Source organism: Coenobita brevimanus, chromosome 24 (genome assembly GCF_032717465.1).
Source record: "Coenobita brevimanus isolate Jiangsu-jjx chromosome 24, ASM3271746v2, whole genome shotgun sequence".
Taxonomy (NCBI): Eukaryota; Metazoa; Arthropoda; class Malacostraca; order Decapoda; family Coenobitidae; genus Coenobita; species Coenobita brevimanus.
In genome coordinates, this window is record NC_136977.1 from 10,654,658 (window position 1) to 10,677,819 (window position 23,162).

Consider the following 23,162-nt stretch of genomic DNA (forward strand, 5'->3'; position numbering starts at 1 on the left):
TGTCTGTATGACCCTATATACGACATTCCTATATTCTCTGAAAACGAATAGTTCTTTCTGAAGACATATTTTATAATATCTCAAAAACATAGCATTAACATTTTCATTGCTCTGCATGCAGTTTAGGATGCAAATAAAAGTAACCCCTATAGGCCGGAGAGCTCATATCACAGGGCAGGTAGATGAGTGACTGGCCTGGCCACCAGGCTAAGACCCTCAGTCTGGATTATCTGTGACGTCGTGCGCAGACCGAGACACGTTTTTGTTCCCCGTCCCCCTGGTGTGAAACTGCCTTATATTCTCTTTACCTTGGAACTATTAATGTTACTTATTACCTCTGCCAAAGAGGTTATGCTTTACCCCACGTCAGTTGGTTGGTTGGTTTCTATGTCTGTTTGTTTGTCTGTCTGTTAGCAGGATCACTCAAAAAGTTATGAACGGATGTTGATGAAATTTTGTCGAAGGATGGGCCTTGGGCCAAGGAAGAAATTACTAAATTTGGGGGCGGATCCAGATCCGGATCGGGAGTATCTCGCACAATATCTCCAAAAGTTCTCAATGGTTTTCAATGAAATTTTGTGCAAAGGTGGGCCATGGACCAAGAAAGAATTTATTAAATTTCGGGGAAGATCTGGATCCGGATATGGATCCTATATCCACGGACCTGGATCCGGATCCTTTCTAATGGCAATAGCATTGGCAGAGGTATACACTCTCCAAGTGCTTTCTAATTATTAGGGTATTATTATTACCTCTGCCAAGGAGGTTCTGTTTTAGCCAGTGTTTGTTTGTCTGGTAGCAGGATTGCTCAAAAAGTTATGAACGGATTTTAATGAAATTGTCTGGAAAGGTGGCCCATGGACCAAGAAAGAAATTATTAAATAGGGAGGTGGAGCCGAATCCGATATCCACGGATCCGGGTCCGGATCCTTCTTAATGGCTCTGGCATTGGTGGAAGTATGCCCTCTTTGAGTGCTCTCTAGTTTTTTACTATCATTACAAATAAAACTTCCCACATTCCAGTTGGAAAACTTCTTGTTTTTTATTATTATTATTATTATTATTATTATTATTATTACCTCTGCCATGGAGGTTATATTTAACTCCACGTTAGTTTGTCTGTTTGTTTGTCTGTCAGCAGGATTACTCAAAAAGTTATAAATTGATTTTGAAGAAAGTTTGTGGAAGGGCGGGCCATGGGCCAAGGAAAAGATGATGATACTTTAGGTCGGATCCGGATCCGGAGTATCCCGCAGAATCTTTCCGAAAGTTCTCAATGAATTTCAATTAAATTTTGTGGAAGGGTGGGCCATGGACCAAGGAAGAAATGATTAAATTTGGGGGCGGATCCGGATCCGGATCCTATATCCATGGATCCGGATGCGGATCCGGGATTACTCAAAAAGTTTTGAACGGATTTTGATGAAATTTTGTGGAATGGTGGGCCATGGGCAAAGGAAGAAATTACTAAATTTGGGGGCAGATCCAGATCCGGATCTGGAGTATCCCGCACAATATCTCCAAAAGTTCTCAGTTAATTTCAATTTAATTTTGCAGAAAGGTGGACCTTGGACCAAGAAAGAACTGATTAAATTTGCGGGCGGATCCGGATCCGGATCCGAATCCTATATCCACGGATCCGGATCTGGGAATACTCAAAATGTTATCATTGGATTCTGATGAAATTTTGTGGAATGGTGGGCCATGGGCCAAAGATGAAATTATTGAATTTTGAGACGGATCCGGATCCGGATCCGAAGTATCCCGCACAATATCTCCGAAAATTCTCAATTAATTTCAATGAAATTTTGTGGAAGGGTGGGTCATGGACCAAGAAAGAAATGATCAACTTTGGGGGCGGATCCGGATCCTATATCCACGGATCCGAATAAACATCCTTTTTAATGGCAATGGCACTGGCGGAGGTATGCGCTCTCTGAGGGCTTTCTAGTTGTTATTATTATTATTATTATTATTATTATTATTACTTATATTAAAATTACGATATTTCAAAGGTTCATTGACCTTAAACCTTCAAACTTAGTCAACCTAGTCGGACAGCTGTTCGTTTCTTTTGGCCAAATTTGCTGGCAATCTATCAACCGGATCTGCGGATATTATCCGGAACCATGAAATGTGAGTCAGCCACGCTATCTAACGATCCGCTTAAGCTAGGAAGCTGAAATTTTTACTCAATATAGCCTTCAGGCTAACGCAGCACGGAAAGGAGTATGGTTCAAATCGGTTGATTATCATCTGAGATCGCCTGGAGTCAAAAATTGGAACTTTTCTAGATATCCCTGATAATCATCTAATATTCCATGAAGAATTAAAGACAGAGCCACCAAACTTGGGGGACTTACAGGCTATGATAACCTAAGGTGACATGCAGAAGACCAGCGACCTTGACCTCAAGGACCCTTTATGGCTTGGCATCTAATAGGCAATGGCTGTGGAAAGTTTTCATCATAATTACCCATGGACAATTTAACGGTGTTCCACTTACTATTATTATTCCTCCCAACAAGGAGAGTGTGTTTTCGTCCCTGTTTGTTTGTTTGCTTGTTTGTTTGCCTGTTAACAAGATTACTCAAAAATTAAGAGAGAGATTTGGACAAAATTTAGTGGGTAGAAAGCCCATGTCCCAGAGGAAAAATCGATTAACTTTTGGGACAGATCTGGATCGTATTAAAGATTCTGGATCCGAAAAACACTTTTTGCGAAACCCTAATCAAAAACGAGAAAACGTAACCCATCATGAAGAGTGGTTTGGAAATTAGGTTACCCTTGTCGGAGAGATGTGCTTCACCGAGTGCCCCTCTAGTTATTATTATTATTATCATTATTATTATAATTATTATTATTATTATTATTATTATTATTATTATTATTATATTACTATTATTATTATTATTAACTATTATTTTTTATAATTTTACTATTTTCATAATCATCATCATCATCATTATTATTATTATCATTATTATTATTATCAATATTATCATCATCATCGTTAATATTATTATAAATAGATCACTGAGCAAGCAAGCTGCGCTGTAAGCGTGATTTACGGGAACATAAATATGATTTAGGTAGGGAGCTGTGAGTTATGGCGAAATCTAACTCAGTACAAAACATAAAGCTGGCTGGAGATGGCCTAGAGTGAAGTGCCAAAGTAACCCAATATATCAGTTAAAAGGGTGGAGGATGAAGTTTGTGATTCGAGTTTGGGTACGTAACACTGTACTGGACACAGGTGAAGCCTCTAGTGGTTGGTCGCAGAACAGTAAAGTGCAGGATCCCATGTGCATGAGGGTTTACGACAAGCAGATATTGTACACTGAGTGAAGTGGGAGGATTTTCGCTGTATCAAGTCCCTTCCACTTACTGAACAATTTCTTTTTTTCACCACAAAGTTTCATTACTTTCTCTGCTTACACTGGACACGGCTCTTCGTTTCTTACTTCCTCCATCTCCTCCCTATTGTGGAGGGCATGCCGTACCTGTTTATTCATACTTACATCCCTCTTATGTTCACCTTTCTAATACAATAGTTAATCAGTTCTCTCAGTCTTGCTTGTATACAACTGGTTAATTGTTCCTTCTCCCTACGACGTGTAGTCAATCTTGTATCTTGAACACGATGTGACCAGAAATCCCGATCAAAACAAAGCTGGTCTTCAACTCTCTTTGGATGAGACAACCTATTAAGGCATTCTGCCTTCTGTTCACACTTTATCCATCACAAAAAATTAACAGAGCATTATAATACTGGATCGCAATGGTATGGAAACCTTAATTAAAATACATAGAGAAGTAACAGGGCTAAATAAGAACATTTTAGCACAGCATGAATTACCTGCTTAACATAGCCTGATATATGCAGTTTGCGCTGGAAAATTTACCTCATGCAAACACGACAATGTTGTTCCAGTGGAGGCTGGGAAAAGCAGCAGCAAGGTCGAAGTGAGCAGAAATAGCAAACTGCAAGAAACAAACGTAAGACTTGATAATATGAGAAGAAAGGAGAGAGAGAACAGGGAAGGAAAGAGTGATGGAAAGATGGAGAATAACCAGGGATAATGCATGAAAATGAGAGAGAGAGAGAGAGAGAGAGAGAGAGAGAGAGAGAGAGAGAGAGATGTAGCAAGGAGAAATATGATGGTATGAGGAAATAGAAGGTAAATGTAGATAAGATATGCAGGAGAAAGATAAGAAGGGAGGGAGAGACAACGATAAGAGGTGTGAAGAAAGTGGGAGGGAGGGAGAAAGATAGATAAGGAGATGGAAGGAGGAAGTAGGAGGAAAACAGAAAGATAAGAAAAATGTTGATGTTGTTGTTGCCGTTGTTTTTTTGTTGCTGTTGTTGGAGTACTAAGTTTGTGGTTGATATCATTAACCCCTTCATTCCCATGGCGCAGTTTATACTTTATTCTTACTAATGCAAGACGTATAATTCAACTTAGAGGTTTGTCAGGCAATAAATGTTAAATATTGTCCTTAATTCTTTCATATATAAGGGCTGCATAACATCAATGAATAAAGTTGTTTATTGGTGGTGTACATCGATGAATAAAGTTGTTTGGTCGTAGTGTGCTTCCAATGAAACCTCCTCGTCGTGAAGGGGTTACCTATGGCATCTTCATTTTAATCTGGCAAAGCCCCAACAAACATCCTTCAGCTCAGTTTAAGGTCAGGTGTAGTATGACTCAAAGGTAGATCGGAGTAGTAACTAAGGAGATTCATTCGCACCTCATAACTAAGCCTCATGAATTTCAAACACTGCGACTTAGTATTCAAAGTTGTAGGAGTTGCCCGGTTCCGTCAGATGAAAACAGACCGATGCTAGCAATAATCAGCTTCACTAATACATAAGCAATTTCATATTAACCAGTTTCATCTTTTATCCTTGAGTGGAGATTGGGAAAGAAGGGAATATTGGCTTTGTGTGTGTGGGGGGGGGAGTGAGAATACACGCACGTAGGCACACACACACGCTCTCTCTCTCTCTCTCTCTCTCTCTCTCTCTCTCTCTCTCGGGTGGTATGCCCTTGGGTTAAAGATATTTCCTATCCCCTTTTCCTGACAGTTTATTTCCTTAAAAGGCATAGTAAGAGTCACCTGTACGTTATTCATCCCTTCAGTCTGGTGGTGTGTAATGTTTTAGTCCTTGCTATGTACTTATGATTTTATTCACTTAAGGGGCGGGTAGGCCTACACGACCTAAAGGGGTTTGATATAACCGTCAATCATCCATTCAGTTATTCAATACCCTTCCTAACTTCAGCAACATCGGTTAGTGCTAACTTAAGGAAAATGGAAAGCATCTCATCGTAGTGAAGCGGTTAATGGAAGATATGTTTATAGTAAAAATATACAAGTAATATACACAAATACATCAAAGTGTATTATGCAAAGTAAATCGCCAAGGAACAGGCATTAAACATCTTTCTATACCTCGCTGACTGCTAGGATTTATCCTCATCATCCCCATCATCATCATCGTCATTCACACCTCTTTTCCTACCTGAGGATGGGGTTATGATTCCTCTCAACTGACTGAAATAACATGGTAACATGAATGAATACGTTAGCGAGCACAAAGCAGTGGAATAGCTAATCAAATCTGCTCTCTCTCTCTCTCTCTCTCTCTCTCTCTCTCTCTCTCTCTCTCTCTCTCTCCTAGATTTACTTCTAGTTGAACCAAAGTCTTTGATATCAGCCGTGGAAATAATGGTGCCTATGTCGATGGAAGGGTTACCAGCTGATGCAACATTTCATCCCATACTGATACATGTTTACACCACTCAGCGAGGGAGGGGGGAGGAGAGGAAAGCAACGTAAAACACGAGACACGAAAACAGCACATGGTCTCCAAAGTCAATACAAAATGACAGACTTTTTGGAGTTCTCTGAAACTTTATGGGCATTTTATTTTTATTTTTTAACTGTACTGTTATTGCTTAGCTCAGGGGTAACTTTGGTAATCAAACCCTTTGGCCCGACCGTGTAATATATTGGTCTATTCTTGTCACTTCCAAACAATTCTACTCATCTAATTGACATGTAGCAGTGGTGGGGGTAATGACGGCTATAACTTTTTTTTTTTCTTTTTTTTTTTTTAGTGTAAGAAAGAGGCCCGCAAGACTGTTCCCTCCAAGAAAAAAACAGAAACAAGACAAGTGGTGCCAGGCACAACAATCCTTGCCCGACAGCAGTTATTGCTGAATCACTACTGCCATTTAGTGTTAGAAAACATTTAAAGTTTAAAGTAATGGCGCAAATGTCTACAAGTTATAGCCCTCTGAAAATCCGTGACCTTGCGTTTGACCTTTCAAGTCACTCAAGGTCAAAGGTCATGATGCCAAATAAAAGCCCACATGAGACTTCCTGTATCTTGATAATAGGCTATGGCACACCTAATAGGCTATGGCACACCTAATGTCTGACTTGGCTCGTATCTCTGACTGGGGTAAAAATAATATGGTTGTCTTTAATGCATCTAAGACTCAGTTCTTACACCTATCAACCCGACAAAATCTTCCACATGTATACCCACTAATGTTTAATAATATTCAGCTTAATCCTGCATTATCCTTGAACATGCTTGGGGTTTCATTTACTCGGGACTTATCTTGGAAAGATCATATTACATCTCTTGTAAAATCTGCTTCCAAGAGATTGGGTGTGCTAAGCCGACTCCGCTCTTTCTTTACCCCTGCGCAATTGTTGACTCTATACAGGGGTTGTATCCGCCCCTGTGTGGAGTACAACTCTCATGTGTGGGGAGGCTCCCCACATACAGCTCTTCTCAATAGGGTGGAGTCAAAGGCTTTTCGTCTCATTAACTCTCCTCCTCTTACTGACTCCCTTCAACCTCTGTCTCTTCGCCGCACTGTTGCATCTTTATCTCTTTTCTATCGCTACTTTAATGGTCACTGCTCCTCTGAACTGTCTGCTTGCATTCCTCCACCTCTACGACGGGCGCGTAGCACCCGTCTGGCAGCAAACTCTCATCCCTTTTCTGTCCAACTCTCTAATGCAAGAGTTAACCATTACTCCCAGTCTTTCATTTATGCAACAGGTCAGCTCTGGAACTGTCTCCCTCTGTCTGTATTTCCTGCTGCCTATGATCTCCAGTCTTTCAAACGCAGTGTGTCCAGGCATCTCAAAATGATCGGATCTTGAATTTGGCTCTATATTGTATTTTGTTTTTCTCTTGGAGGGAACTGTTACTGCGGGCTCATGGCCTTTGGTTCCTTCTTCCTCGCATAAAAAAAAAAAATATATCTATCTTCAACCTGTTTCGAGTTATAGCCCCCTGAATATCCGTGACCTTGATTTTGACCTTTCAAGGTCACTTAAGGTCAAAGGTCATGGTACCAATCAAAAACCTGTATGGGACTTCCTGTATGTTGATAATAGTAAATATCTCTCTATCTTCAACCGGTTTCGAGTTACAGCCCCTTGAATATCCGTGACCTTGAGTCTGACCTTTGAAAGTCACTCAAGATCAAAAGTCGTGGTGCAAATGAAAGCCAATATGGGAGCTCTTGTATACTGATAATAGTAAATATCACTATCTACAACCATTTTCGCGTTATAGCCTTCTGAAAATCCGTGACCTTGATTCTGACCTTTCAAGGTCACTCGATTGCCTCTGACATTTAATCACTTTCTTTTGGGACCAGTGCCCAGATATCCTGAAAATTGTATGTAATTTCATTCAGGCATTTTCCCGTAATGCTGCTAACAAACAAACAAACAAACTCGACCAAAAACAATCCCTCGCCGGACTCCGTCCCGGGCGAGGTAATAACAGAGAGCCAGATAAAGATCTGTTCATTTCACGTAACCCCTACAATTGGAAAAGTCTGCCCTAAATTTATTAATATGGCCAACTATCAACAACAACAAAAAATGAAAAGCAAAATACGTCATTGAACTGAAGGATTTATTACATTTCAGTGCTATTAACCCGTTTAGTACGTTGACCTCCGAATTTTAGTCTTGTAAACGCCACGCGACTATATTTAGCTGAGGGGGTGACTTTTCGGGATGGGTGGATGAGATGCGGTATGTCTTCATTAACTCATCATCTACAAGGCATATATCCCTTAAGGTCATGTAAATCATCTGGAAGTGAGAGGAATAAAATAAGCAAGACATCGTGCTGAAGGGGGTAAACTCCGGCGCTGATAAACATTATGAGTGACAGAGCATTAAAAAGTTTACACACATCCAAGAATTTACACACACACACACACACACACACACACACACACACACACACACACACACACACACACTGTCAGATATTGTGTAAATTGTCAGGGTGGCGGCCGAAACTCCTCGCGGGGTGAAATCGTACCCTTCCCGGTATTGCCATGTTGATTCCACCCAGTTATACATTATTATTATATTATTTTCGGAGAATTCATGACCCGGATAATACTGGTATTCCTCGTGATAAGCTAATGTATATGTATAATGTAACTCACAACTAGCGCGCAAGCATCTAGTACGAGCGCGCGCGCGCGCACGCACGCACACACACACACACACACACACACACACACACACACACACACACACACACACACACACACACACACACACACACACACACACACACACGCCATCACAAGTTTATAAGTAAAGTTCCAGGCACCTGAATTTGCTATAAAAAAAAAAAAAAAAAATCCCCAAGTTATCCCGAGATTTTAAGCAAAGCTGCCAGTAATTGCACCTGTTATACCCACGAATACCTGCATATTGGAAACTACGGGCACATGAATATTCTCCAAAGGTCTCTCTCTCTCTCTCTCTCTCTCTCTCTCTCTCTCTCTCTCTCTCTCTCTCTCAGTATCTGGCCGGCTGGATAATATTCCCCTCCTAAATACCACCTAATTTACCCAACGTCCTGTACCAACACTATCCTCTAATATCGTAAATTTGGGCTCGGTTAAAACTCGGCCCCGCAGCAATCATCTCGAGGACCAGGAATTCAATACTGACATGAGGGTAGAGGAGGGGAGGGGAGAGGAAGGGAGGGGAGATGGAAGAGGAGGTGATAGGAAATACTGGGGGAGGAGGAGAAGGATGGAAAGGAAGAGAGGGGAGAGGAGATGGAAGGGAATATTGGAAGAGGAGGAGAAGCGTTGGAGAGAGAAGATAAGGAAGGGTACTAGGAGACTGGGGGGAAGGGTTGAAGTAGGAGGGTTGAAAGACATACTGGTGGGAATGGATATGAGATAAAGAGGGACTGTGGGATTGTAGGGACAAGGAAAGGTATATGTCGTAGAAGAATGTCTGAGTGGGAGAAAAGAGGCACTGGAGTTAAGAGGAAAGGAAGAGTACCATAAGACAGAGGGTGGGATTAACGTAATGATGGGCAGGCAGGCATGAGGGAAGTGTAAGAGTGTATAGGGCGAAGAAATTAATATTCTGGGAGTGTGTCAGAGGAAGTAGGGTGAAGCGGTGAATGGAAGAGACATGGAACGGTACTAGGAGATACGAGGAGTGGTTGAGAGATAGAAAGACACGCAAGGAAGGAGAAAAAGTGGGAATATGAGGATGCAGGGAGGATAAAAAGCTTCATGTCTTGGGAGAATGTTAAGGGTCAGACCAGGAGGCGTTGGAGGGAGGAGATAAAGTTATGGGTGCGAGAACACGAGGGAAGGGGTTGACATACAGGCAGGCAGACATGAAGGGGAGATAAGAAAAGAGTTGGGGCCGTTGGGAGAAGGAAAGGTGCTGTTGGGAGGAAGAAAGGTATGTATTGTGGGAGAATGTTGGCTGGAGTGGAGGAAAACGTTGGAAGGAAGAGATTGATGATTGATGTATGACGATCGATGAATGATGATGATGACTGATGATTATGTTTAACGATGATGATGACTAATCAGGACGACGACGACAATGATGATGATGATGATGATGATGATGATGATGATAATAGATGATTATGACCAGATGCAGGCAGAAGGAACCGAAATCCAGGGAGGCAAAGAGAAGAAAGGTGATATGGAGAATGTGTGAAGTTGTAAGAAGAAGAAATCCAAGTAATGTGAAAGTTATGAAAGCTGAGGTTATCATACGAGTGGGAAGAGTAGGGAAACTGGAGCAGAGAGCAGTATAAGGAAATTTTTATCTTAAGCCAAAAGAGGTAAGAACCGTGTGAGCCGAAAAACAAAATACCGTAGAAGAAAATATATGATAGATGGGAGAAGATAAAATGTAAAGCGAGGAAATGTAAAGACGAACGAAAAGCAGCGAAAAAAGGAAGAGTAAATGATACAAAAGAACAAGATATGAAGAAAGAAGGTAAACAATTAAGCAATGAAACGGGATAAAGAGGTAGATGGAAAGGGAGACGCTGAAAGAAGGGAGAAAACAGGAAGAGATTGTGAGAGACGAGGGATGAAGGCAGACACGGAAAATGAGAGATAAAGTGGGGTAGGAGGCGAGGAGAGTTGGAGAGGGAGGAAAGACGATAAGCAGGAGCAATCGGGCAAATGAGGAATGGAAATGGAGGAATACTGGAAGGTGAGAGTGCGAAGAAGGAAATATCAGAAGGGGAAGGAGATGTTGGGAAGAAGGGGAGGAAAAGTGAGATAAGGACTAAGAAAAATAAAAACACGAGAGAGAGAGAGAGAGAGAGAGAGAGAGAGAGAGAGAGAGAGAGAGAGAGAGAGAGAGAGAGAGACTTTGATCTTAGTGTGCAGTACTCACCACCTCAGCCACCCAGGACAGTAGATTTACCTGTGGGAGAGAGAAGGTGAGAAATGATAAGTCAAATGCGAGGGACTCGAGCTTGGTATGAAGAAGGAAATCGTGGTTTAAGTAAAGGTTTATAACAAAGATCAGCTGGAAACAAGGCACAGCAAAACAACACAGCCCCACTACACAGGATCACCTAAAGAGTCACAGTGAATGCAATAATACCACAGTTAATCCTAGAGAGACTTCCATAGCGGTACCATACTAGCCTTAAAATAGTTTTCAACAACAACTGCTAGGAAATGCTTCTGGTTTGAACCTTTTCATTTCCCTTCTCATCATAATCATCATCCACCTGAAAAAAAAAAAAAAAAATCGTGCCTTGGCCACTCTGAGGGGTGGGAGAAGTCGGAAGATATATGTAAAGATAAGCAAAAAATGACAAACTAAAAGAAAATAGGATAAAGTTAAAGAATTCTTCATCGCACCCAATTCCTTACCTGGCTCACATGTATATTTTTTTCAATAATGCTTTTACACGTCTGAGGTCCGAGATAATGAAGCCAGAAGCCCACCCTTCCATTCAGCTTAAATGTTACTGGTTAGGTTAGCAAGGTATCACTGGGCTCTAACTGCTTCCAGGCGATGTAAAAGAATTACTGATCGCTACTGTATCCACTCCACATTTGCCAACTCTATAACTTTCACATCCTCCTCCCTTGTGCCTCTAACTTTTCTCTCTTCCACTGCATAAAACACACAAAGACACACACAATCAATTATTTACACAAATAATCGACTCTACAATCCTCACACAAACACACACACACACACACACACACACACACACACACACACACACAATCGACTCTCTAAGTCATCCTCACTCCATTTCCCCCCCTTGCTTATGATTTCAGCTCTTTTAAACGCAATGTGCTCAGATATCCCGAAATCAAGAGGCCTTACTTTAGATATCTTTTGTTTAGTTTTCTGTGGGAAGAAACGAATTTGTTGGTTGTGAGCCTTCAACTTCTTTCTGAAAGCACACACATACTCTCTCTCTCTCTCTCTCTCTCTCTCTGTTAAGCTGTCACCCTATGGATTTAAAAAAAAAGTCAAAGACCAAACCCCACTGCTTCTAAACCATCACACATTTAACTATGTTTCCCAAGCTACAAATGAACTGTTTATGTTGTGGTCCTGCACAACCTGGACGTAAGCCGGTGGACTGTTAGGTAAAGTTGCCCTTCACCTGCAGCCCAGCAGCCCACTCTCGGGGGATATGGAGGGCGGTGGGGAACGTTTGTATAACTGGCCATCATAGCTGCTCTTTTATGTAGATGCCACCCCGTGATGGTGTCCGCTTCCTGCACCATATGGGTTATGCAGACGCGAAACAAAACACCTACGCTTGTTGATTAGCTACACGACTTACCAGTTTTAGATCACATAGGTGTTTTCAAGCAAACTCATGTACCTGTGTAATTCTGTTGTACCAGTTATTATACTTGATAACTCCGTGCCTTTCCTGAATTGCACCTTCGTACCCTTTCATTCGACAGTTGACACCCAGGTGGGAGGTCATTATAAAAAACTTTGATCAAAAACTCAGATCCCTCGCTAATTTCGGTGACAAGTCAGTAATTGGTTATTGGATATTTATCAGGGAAGTTAATTAGGCGTCTAGTGCACGACCGCCAGGGAGCGCGGCAAGGAGGGAGGGAGGGAGGGAGGGAAGGAAATGGAGGGAGGAAACAAAGGGAAGGAAGGAAGGCATGGGAGAGAAGCTGCCGACAAGGGCCTGCACCTTACATGGGTACACAGGCTTGGTAGATCCAGTAGTACCTCTTGTACCAGGCCTGTTTACTATACGCTTTGGCTGTACAAAACTACGTATTTTCCGGTCATTGTGAGCTTATAAACCCTAAAAATCAAACCTATGTCTTTCATTTTTTTACGCAAATTGTAGAGAGAGTGATCGAGCTCATGGTGTTATTTTCTGCGGTGAAAAGACGTTGGTACTGCAATGTCCTGCTGTGGATCTGCCCGCGTGTCGCCAACATTCTCAGTCTGCGTCTGGCTGAGCAATCTGTATCAACTGCACTTTTCTTTACAAGACCCCTGTTCAGAAATGGAATCTAGCGGAATCTGGCAGAAAAACGTGTTCTCCACAAAACAGAAACGGACAATTCTAAATGTTCACGCAGATCAACGAGTGTTCCGCCAACGGAAATAAAGGACAAAAACATATAGCCAGAACTTCGTGACAGTATACCACAGATTTTTTTTTTTTTTTGGTACGTACAGTTAATGGGTTACTCCTCTGCAGTTATATGTATGCTGCTAAAACTGTATCACATATACACAGGTAAAGCTGATTGCAACAGCTGACCTGTGCAATTTGTCAACTGCGTGTTTTCGTGCCACTTTTGACTTTCCCAGCCAATTACAGTATACGCCTTTTAGGACCCAATCTTACTCAGAAGCAATGTAAGGGGTAAACAGGTCTGCTATAGTAATGAAAATAACCAACAAACTTATGTGTGTATTTAATTTACTTCCCTAGCTGATGGTCATCACATCCTTCCTAGATTAAGTTTGGTTAGACTAAGTTAAATCAGGTCAAGCTAGCTTAGGTGAAGTTACGTTTCATTAGGTTACGTTAACTTAAGTTAGCTTTGGTCAGGTACACTTAGGTTTGATTGTGCTGGGTTAATCTTAAGAATAAATCTTAGGAGACAAGAGCAATAGTTTGGCGGAAGGTAAAACAAAGGAAAGAGCTCAAGTTCTTCATTCCTCTAACGTTTCATACTACACAAAATCCCAAAACGATAGAGAAATAGGGGAAGTGAACTAATATCTCAGTTTTCTATAACATTCATGTAAGTCTCTGAGCCGAAATCTCGTAGGTTACGAGACTCCCTTAGCACCTCTTCTTTGGCAGCATATTTTGTAAAGTCCATTTTAAAGATCTCTTGTATGAGAAATATATCCGGCAATTAGACGTACCGATAGTTTGCAATGGCACAAAAAAGAACAGCTTATAGCTGGCAAATAAGACACATCGACAGTCTGCAAAAGTAGGAAACAAGAGAAAATTAACCCGTTTCTACCAGAGGACGAGCTTTTTTCGTTTTATTCTCGCTACCACCGGACGATTTTACTCAGCTTGGAGAGGCCTTTCACAGTACAGGAGGTTATCAGTGACTGGGAGGTTATCAGTGACTGTTTCCAATCCTTTCAGTGCAAGAGGTGTCCCGAAAGTTATGTAAAATCGTCTAATGAAAACAAGAACATATTTTAAACGATTGGTAGAGTGTCATATCCTCAAAAAAATAATAACAATAAATGGCAAGGACAGAGGTACTAGGAAGTTCAATAAACCCTGGAAATTACGAGACAAAATATGAGACTTCAGTAACGATGGGCGGGGACGGAAGGCAGATGTCCATACAGTAGCTAGTCGAATTCGGCACTTCTCTTCCAGAAGGGTCAAGGTTAGGTTATGGTAGAAGACGTTAAGTTAGGTTAGGTTAAGTTAGATGGGGTTAAGTAAGGCTCTCGGGTTGAGGATGTTAGGATAGGCATTGGCTGAGTCAACAGATTTAGGTTAGGATAAGTTAGTTTGGGTTATGTTTGGTTTAGTTTAGGATGTTGGCTTCAGGCTGTTGGGAGAGGTATTGGTTGGGCTGTTATATTTAGGTTGGGTGAAGTTAGTTTTTGTTGGATAAAGGTAGGTTAGTGTTGGTAAGTTTAGGTTAGCGTGAAATGAAGTTAAGATGGTCATCCTAGAAAGAAAATACTGCTCCGTGCAGATGGCCTGCTACAGATGGTAAATATGAGGATGGGAACGGGACGGCGCGAATTGACAGGCGTGGAAATGCCAGAAGTTGTTCCCGGGTTTGAAGATGAAGCCACACCGCTCCACCTAATGACACACACACACACACACACACACACACACACACACACACACACACACACACACACTTACATACATACACACGAGGACATACATGGAAAAGGTCAGGGACTCGATTGCACGAGAAGGCCGTCACTCACACTCACACACACACACACACACACACACACACACACACACACACACACACACACACACACACAGAGGCAATGACAAATAAACGCACAGCGAAGGCCCGGACGCACATGCACATGTAAATCAGGACATACTTTTACACCCACACGGCATGCGGAAGATCAGGTTACATATGTGCACAGAGGTCACACACACACACACACACACACACACACACACACATGAGGAAGACCGGGACGCACATGTGTAAGCAGTAGGTAGGGTGGAGTGTCGAAAACTTACATAAATATATACATATATACATACATACATACAAACTGTGAACAAGAAGAATCTGTAGCGAATAGAGGAATTTCGAAATATAATAGTCTTACCAAAAAAAAAAAAAGGGGTAAAGTGAGCCAGATTCTGCGCTTTCGTGTCACCACATTTCACATCATCGATCGTTAGCGCCTACCTCACATGGGGAAGAGGAAGAAACCTCATATACTCTCTCTCTCTCTCTCTCTCTCTCTCTCTCTCTCTCTCTCTCTCTCTCACACACACACACACACACACACACACACACACGTAAAAACAGGCAGGTATCGCGGTAATTACACGTCCTGCTTTTTCGGGTGGGTAGGCAAGAGGCGGGAGTGAAGTGAATTAACCTGGGTCTCTGGCGGTCTTCCACGCGAGGTCGCTCTGATTTAGTGAGGTAATGAAGTTGTTTCCAGAAGGCTGTTTGCTGCCAGACTGAAGTTGTACTATTTTTTGCTCTTGCTTGGCCTGAAATTGCCGTCTTTCCGTCTTGAATGTTGAGTCACAGCAGTGGGTTAGCATTAGAATATGATGCTAGTCAGGAGGAAGTGCTATAAAGTGGATGCAGAGCCATGAGACTGTCTTATTTATCGCTCTTACTCGGCCTAATACTGCCATCTCATCGTCATGAATGCTAAACCATGGAAACAGATGAATACTAGAATTATGCTAGTCAGGAAGAAGTGCTATGAAAGGGAATGTAGAGTCACAGCGATGTCTTTTTTCTGCCACAGAGCTACGTGAAGTAAGCTACAAAATAACGAAATTCTGGCCCACGTTAATCCAAACAAAGTATAGATGCTTCGTCTGCTTGGTAACGAACTTTAGATTTTTCGTCTGCTTGGAAGGCTGTCTAACATCTCTTCCTCGGTGATTTATTTTGTGCACTACATCTTGATACTTCCTTGTATCATTCATTATATCGTCCATTCATCTACTGTATGGCCCGTATTCTAATTGGCATCAAAGACTTCGTAGCTCCTTTTCCTTAACGATTTGTTTTGCTTATTACACCTTAAATTTCTCTTGCATGCCATTTACATCGTCTTAATATCGACAAATACTGAGGTGTGCACAATAAATCACTAAGAAAGAGGTGCTACGAAGCCTCCTCCCACATCACTTACGATACGGGCTTATGTAAGACGCCTTAGTCCACAGATAGCTCTTACAGATCGAGTGGAATTTAAGACTATTTCAGTACTTCAGTGCAATCTTCATTAATTACTGTAAACCGTATAATGCCGAATTTCTACACACTATTTTTTTTCTCGTTTTTGTCCATTTCCTAATGCAACAGCAATGCGTGGTAATGAAACTATTAACTGCAGGCACTAAAGCAATATTCTCTCTCTCTCTCTCTCTCTAAGCTGAATATAATCATCTCGCCGTCATAGAAAGAAAATCACCCGGTGGTACAGAAAATACAGTCGTGTGATTGTAGCGTGAATTGAGCTGTTTGACAAAAACAATATTTTCGTCTGACAGTACGAGTACCTAGTAGCAGTAGCAGCAGTTGGAGTTGCAACCCTAGGCATATCTGCATGGGAACCCAGTGGACTGCAGGCTAAAACTGCCCCCCTCCTGCAGACACTACCGTCAGGGGAACCGGGAGGGAACTGAGGGGCGGTGGCAGAATCGGTAGAGAGGCAGACTGCAGTCCTAACAGACCCAGGTTCGAATCCCGGTTGGAGCAGGGAACAGTTTAAGGATTTGAATTTCTTAAAAAGCAGACTTTTCTGATCTACCAGATGACCCGCCGACATTTCATAAAAGTACCCCCGCTAACACCACTACACCAGTCCTGTATGAGACAGCTCTAGCATGTATTCAATATGGATGGTGGGTGTTAGTGCCGAAGTGGTGACATGTGGAGATGTAGCAAGACTACTGGGCCCCAAGGAGGACCACTAGGACTTAGGAATAGGCCCTGAAGCCTTTGCCCAGAGTCGGACACATAAAAAAAAAAAAAAAAAAAAACTAGGCAGCTCCACCACCCTGTTATATCTGCGCCACCACATGAAGGCGTCCCTCCCCAACACCATCATACTGAAAGAGTTATTTTCAGGTAATTTGGAGGAACGGAGCTTCCTGGGGAAATCACTCGTTGTTCATGTTTGGGTAATTTATGGAAATGAGACGTGTATCGTGTGTGATTAACTCCATGCACGCCAATAATCTCTTACAATCATTAATTTTCAGGAAACAATGTTAATGATACAAGCTCATACCCCTATTTAAAAATATCTGGCTGGCGATTAGTTCGAGGAAAAAAAAATTAATTACCTCTTTTTCTCTCTCCCCCCTCCCACCCCGAATGCTTGGGGGGGGGGAGGAACAAGTGCAGTACATTTGCTTCCGCGTTTTGACAGGCTTAATCGGCCCTGGATGTCATTTTCTTTTATATTCTTTTCATTTCCTGACGATTTCATTCCGCTTCAGACACTTTTCAAATTGGAGGGATATAGCGATATCCTTGATAAATCCCTTCAACACTAGCGTTCTCTCCTAAATTTAAAAAAAATAAAATAAATAAATAAATAAAAAATCCAGTTTATTATTTTTACTCTAACTCGGACTAGAATTGCCATGTTTCCATCTTGAATGCTAACAATAAATTAACACCATAATAAAGTGCTAGTCATGAGGAAGTGCTGTTGAAAGAATGTAGACTCGTAGCATTTTCTTTTTTTCTGTCACCTCGTCACGTGAAACAAGCTGCAAAAGGACGAAAAACTAAAAACATGAACAACAAGAACAAACAGCAACAGGAAAAACAAGGACAAACAGCAACAACAACAAACAGCAACAACAATAAACAGCAACAACAACAAACAGCAACAACAACAAACAGCAACAACAACAAACAGCAACAACAATAAACAGCAGCAACAACAATAAACAGCAGCAACAACAACAAACAGCAACAGCAACAACAACAATAAACAGCAACAACAACAACAAACAGCAGCAACAAGAAACAGCAGCAACAACAACAAACAGCAACTACAACAAACAGCAGCAACAACAAACAGCAACAACAACAAACAGCAGCAACAACAAACAAACAGCAGCAACAACAACAAACAGCAGCAACAACAAACAGCAGCAACAACAAACAGCAACAACAACAAACAGCAACAACAACAAACAAACAGCAGCAACAACAACAAACAGCAACTACAACAAACAAACAGCAGCAACAACAAACATCAACAACAACAAACAGCAACAACAACAAACAGCAACAATAAACAGCAGCAACAACAACAAACAGCAACAACAACAAACAGCAACAACAACAAACAGCAACAACAACAAACAGCAACAACAACAAACAGCAACAACAACAAACAAACAGCAGCAACAACAACAAACAGCAACTACAACAAACAAACAGCAGCAACAACAAACATCAACAACAACAAACAGCAACAACAACAAACAGCAACAACAACAAACAGCAACAACAACAAACAGCAACAACAACAAACAGCAACAACAACAACAACAACAAACAGCAACAACAACAACAACAGCAACAACAACAAGCAGCAACAACAAGCAGCAACAACAACAAAAAGCAACAACAGCAACAACAACAAAAAGCAACAACAGCAACAACAACAAACAGCAACAGCAACAACAGCAACAACAACAACAAACAGCAACAACAACAAACAGCAACAACAACAAACAGCAACAACAACAAACAGCAACAAAAACAAAAAGCAACAACAGCAACAACAACAAACAGCAACAGCAACAACAACAACAAACAGCAACAACAACAAACAGCAACAACAACAACAAACAACAACAACAACAAACAGCAACAACAAGCAGCAGCAACAACAATAAACAGCAGCAACAACAACAAACAGCAGCAACAACAACAACAAACAGCAACAACAATAAACAGCAGCAACAACAACAAACAGCAACAACAACAAACAGCAGCAACAACAAACAGCAGCAACAACAAACAGCAGCAACAACAACAACAACAACAGCAGCAACAACAACAAACAGCAACAACAACAAACAACAAACAGCAACAACAAACAACAAACAACAACAAACAACAACCAATAGCAAGAACAACAAACAAACAGCAGCAACAATAAACAACAGCAACAACAACAAACAGCAACAGCAACAACGGTAACAATAAACAGCAACAACAACAAACAGCAACAACAAACTCAAAAGGGCATGACCCGGATTTACGAGAATAATGACGAATTGCAAGCGAGGTTGTGCAACGGTGTGAATGTGCTGACTGAGGGATGTGAGCTGAGTGTCTATGCATGTGTTCATTGCATGTATACGTGTTGAATTATAAGTGTGTATGTTTTGCAATGCGGTATGAAGGCTTCAGAGGTGAGAGAGAACTAGGAAGAGGCAACTAGGCAAATGCATACATGTACGCATATACATAAATACATTAAACTTATACATACATAGAGACATATCTAAATTCATAGAGAGAGAGAGAGAGAGAGAGAGATGTTTTTAATGCACTTACTGATAACATCATTTAATTTCCTCTCTCTCCTTCGAGACCATTGTTGTAACTACCACATACCAATTAAGCCACAACTCGAGAGAGAGAGAGAGAGGTTTTTAATGCACTTACTGATAACATCATTTAATTTCCTCTCTCTCCTTCGAGACCATTGTTGTAACTACCACATACCAATTAAGCCACAACTCGAGAGAGAGAGAGAGAGAGAGAGAGAGAGACGAGAAACTGAAAGGGGTGTGCAAAAGGAGGAGGAGGAAGAAGAGGGGATATTAAAAAGTTACACGAGGCGACAAAAACGAAGAACAATTAAATAAAGGCTCGTTTATAACACCACCCAAACAACTGGTGACAGGAGAGTGCTCAGGCTCCAGTTTCACAATCCATCATTATCCCATCGCCTGACCATTGTTTCAGTTTCACAGATGCTTATCACTGTTTCAGAAACACTGAAAGTTATCTTGTATGCTCTCCTAAAGATATTCCCCTAGTATATGCACCAGACTACTAGATTATTAATGGATATACATCTCGTTCCAAATTACCTTAAATCTGGAGCTCAACAACACAGTCGGAGTCCCCAGAGATGGGGACCACATTGTTCCCATCATTAACTTTTTTCCCCGGGAGATGTTCTGCACCACTGACTAACTCATTTTCCGTCATTTTCAGCGACATTCGAGGTCATTCCTGCAATTTCTTTTCTGCACAGCATCACTTCTTCCCTAAGCCTAACTTTTCCTCACTAAGACTCAGCCGATTGCAGCCACTGGTAACTGCTCCTACTTTCCCTGTACTAACTGAAATGTAAAAAATAGTTGTTTCGAATATGTGCACAATGATTTTCACACTGTTAAATGTTACATACTCAGGCCAAGGTCATCTTGTCAATCAATAACTAGGTATTGATGTGACGCTTGCCTCTTCTGACGATCCAAAGTTGCGAGACCCTCAGGAATTAAAATTATCTCCCCGACTTTCTCTGGAATTATTATGGTTTTCGTGACCAAGAACCTTCTGAGTGTGCTCTGCGTATTGTGGAGGTTACTCTTCGGGCATTGAACCATACATTCCCTTTTCTTACCCTTTGTCTAATGCAGAAAGGCTCTGATTTAATCTCTCCTTTTAATGTAGTCCAAAACAAGGTGGTGGCTATCAAAAAGTACCGGTGACAGCTTACCCCTGAATTTTGTCCATTATCTGCTTTTGCCCAGAATCATACTAAATCTTTTTATCGTCTTCCTAAAACTAACTTCTTTCACTTTAATTGTAATAAACTTTCCAGCAATACCTTCTTTCATAAATCTTCTCTTCCCCTCCTTCTCTCCCTCTCTCTTTCCATTCACCCTTCCCTTCCTTCCCTTTATCCATCCTTTCCTTCCCACCATTACCCACTCCATTCTCTCCCTCCGTCCATCCCATCCATCTCATCCTTGCACTTTCCTCCTGTCTTTCTTCCCCTGCTTCCTTCACATCTTTTATTCCTTTATTTCTCACATTATCGGTCCATTCCCTTGCTTTCCTCTTCCCCTTATCCTTATGTTACGAATATATCCCTTCGTTCCGTCTTTCTATCGTTCCCTGACCCTTATCCATATCATATTATGCCTCCATCCTTTCTCCGCGTATTCCCTTTTTCGCTCCTGTTTTTCCTTTCCCACCAACATTATCCTTTTTCTTTCCCGCTCCATGTAATTCCTTCTCCCTTTCCACTAACCTTTTCCTTTTTCTTTCCAGTTCCTTCTACTCCCTCTCCTTTCCCATCAACTTTTTTTTCCTTTCTCTTTCCAGCTCGTACCCCTTTTCCTTTCCCACCAACCTTTTCCTTAGTCTTTCCGGCTCCTTCCACTCCCTCTCCTTTCCCACCTATTTTTCCCCTTTCTTTTTCCAGCTCCATCTACCTCCTCCTACTTTCTGCCATACATCTCAGTTTTTCTCTCTCACTCCTCCTCCCTCTCTTATAATTCCCTCCCATTCCCTCCGACTTTTCACTCCCGGCCTCGACTCCAACACCTGCTTCCATTTCCACCACTCTGCTTTCATACCCCCAAATTTGATGTCTTGCTCTCCTTGAAGTTTTCCTTTCCACCAGTCTACTTTTAGCTTCTTCACTTATGTTTTTCTTCTTTGGCCTCCTAGTCCCCACCACTTTTTTTTCTCTTGTACACTATTGCCTGTTTCCTCTTCCCATTTTTTCCCTTTCTTCTTGACCCTTTCCCATCACACTACATTCATCCCATTACTAATTCTCCCTTTATATTTCACTTCTCTTTCTCCACTCTCACCACTGTTTCTCCCTTTATATCTCTCTTCTCTTTCTCTATCCTTCCCTTCTTTCCAGACAGCTTTTCTTGCTTTTACTTCATTCTGTTTTCTTCCACTTTTTGCCCTCTCTCTCTCTCTCTCTCTCTCTCTCTCTCTCTGTCCCCCAATCCATTTTATCTCCTTCTACCCCCTACGTTCTTCAGACGCTGCTTCTCTCTCCCTCCCTCCGTCCATCCAGTTCTTTTTCCTTCCACTTCTCTGCGTTCTTCTCCCCTTTCTTCTCCTCTCAATCCTTCCCCCCTCTTTTTTTCCCCTAAATTCTTCCTGTCTTTCTTCCAACACCTCACTGCTTTCATTTCCAAAAATTTTATGCTTCTTGCCTCCCCTTCAGATTTTCTCCTCTTGTTTCTCCTTTCAGCTTACTTCACTTGCATCAGTCGTCCATACCTTCCTCATTTCTATCGTATTCGTTCCTTGCTTGTTTTATATTTCATTTTTATTATTGCATTCATGCATTCCATCTTCCTCCTTACATTGCCACGCTCATCTTCTTTCTCTCTTTTTATCTCTGCTATACGTTTATTTTTTCTATATTCTATCAATCTAACAGTCTATCTGTATCTATCTACAGTATCTATCTATCTGCCTGCCTGCCTTCCTTCCTTCCTTCCTGCCTGCCTACTTACATATCTATCCATTTACCAGTGAGTGTCTCTCTCTATCAATTTATTTATCTGTCTGCCTAACTATCTATATGTATCTGTCTTTTATCCATTTTCTCCAACCTACCCCCTTTTTTCCGGTCTCTTCCAATTTTCTCCTTCCCTGCCTCCAACACTTCAACTCTTTCTCTTTTTATCCCTTCTACAACTTCTCTTTCCTCTTGATCATCTACTCTTTCTCCCTCCATCCCTTCTCTCTTTCATCCCTCTTTTATTTTTTTTCTTTTTCCACCAGCTCTTTGTCCTTTCCTCAGATTTTTCTGCTCCCTGTACGTCCTCCTTTCTTCTCCCCTTTGCTCTCATTCCCTCCTGCTTTTTCTTTTTCCTCACTAACTCTCCCTTACAACTACTTCCACTTCCTTTTACTTTCTCCATCATTCCCTCCCAAGTTTTCCCTAGCTAATCCCTTAAACTGCATCTCTAAATACTGCTCTTTTTTTCTCTCCTCATTTCCTTCCTTCCTTCCTTCTTTCCTTTCCTCCTTCATTCATTCCCACCAAATTTTATTCCTTTTCCCTCCCAATACCTGATCAACCATTTTCCGTTCTTACCTTCATTGCACTGTAAT

The 23,162-nt window shown here is 41.5% G+C and overlaps 1 protein-coding gene across 2 annotated transcripts in view; it reads left to right on the forward strand.

Annotated features, from left to right (window-relative positions):
* The window catches only part of LOC145393426 (organic cation transporter protein-like), a 157,099-nt gene that overhangs the window by 118,315 nt on the left and 15,622 nt on the right, over positions 1-23,162 (forward strand). The gene's annotated exons all lie outside the window — the stretch shown is intronic.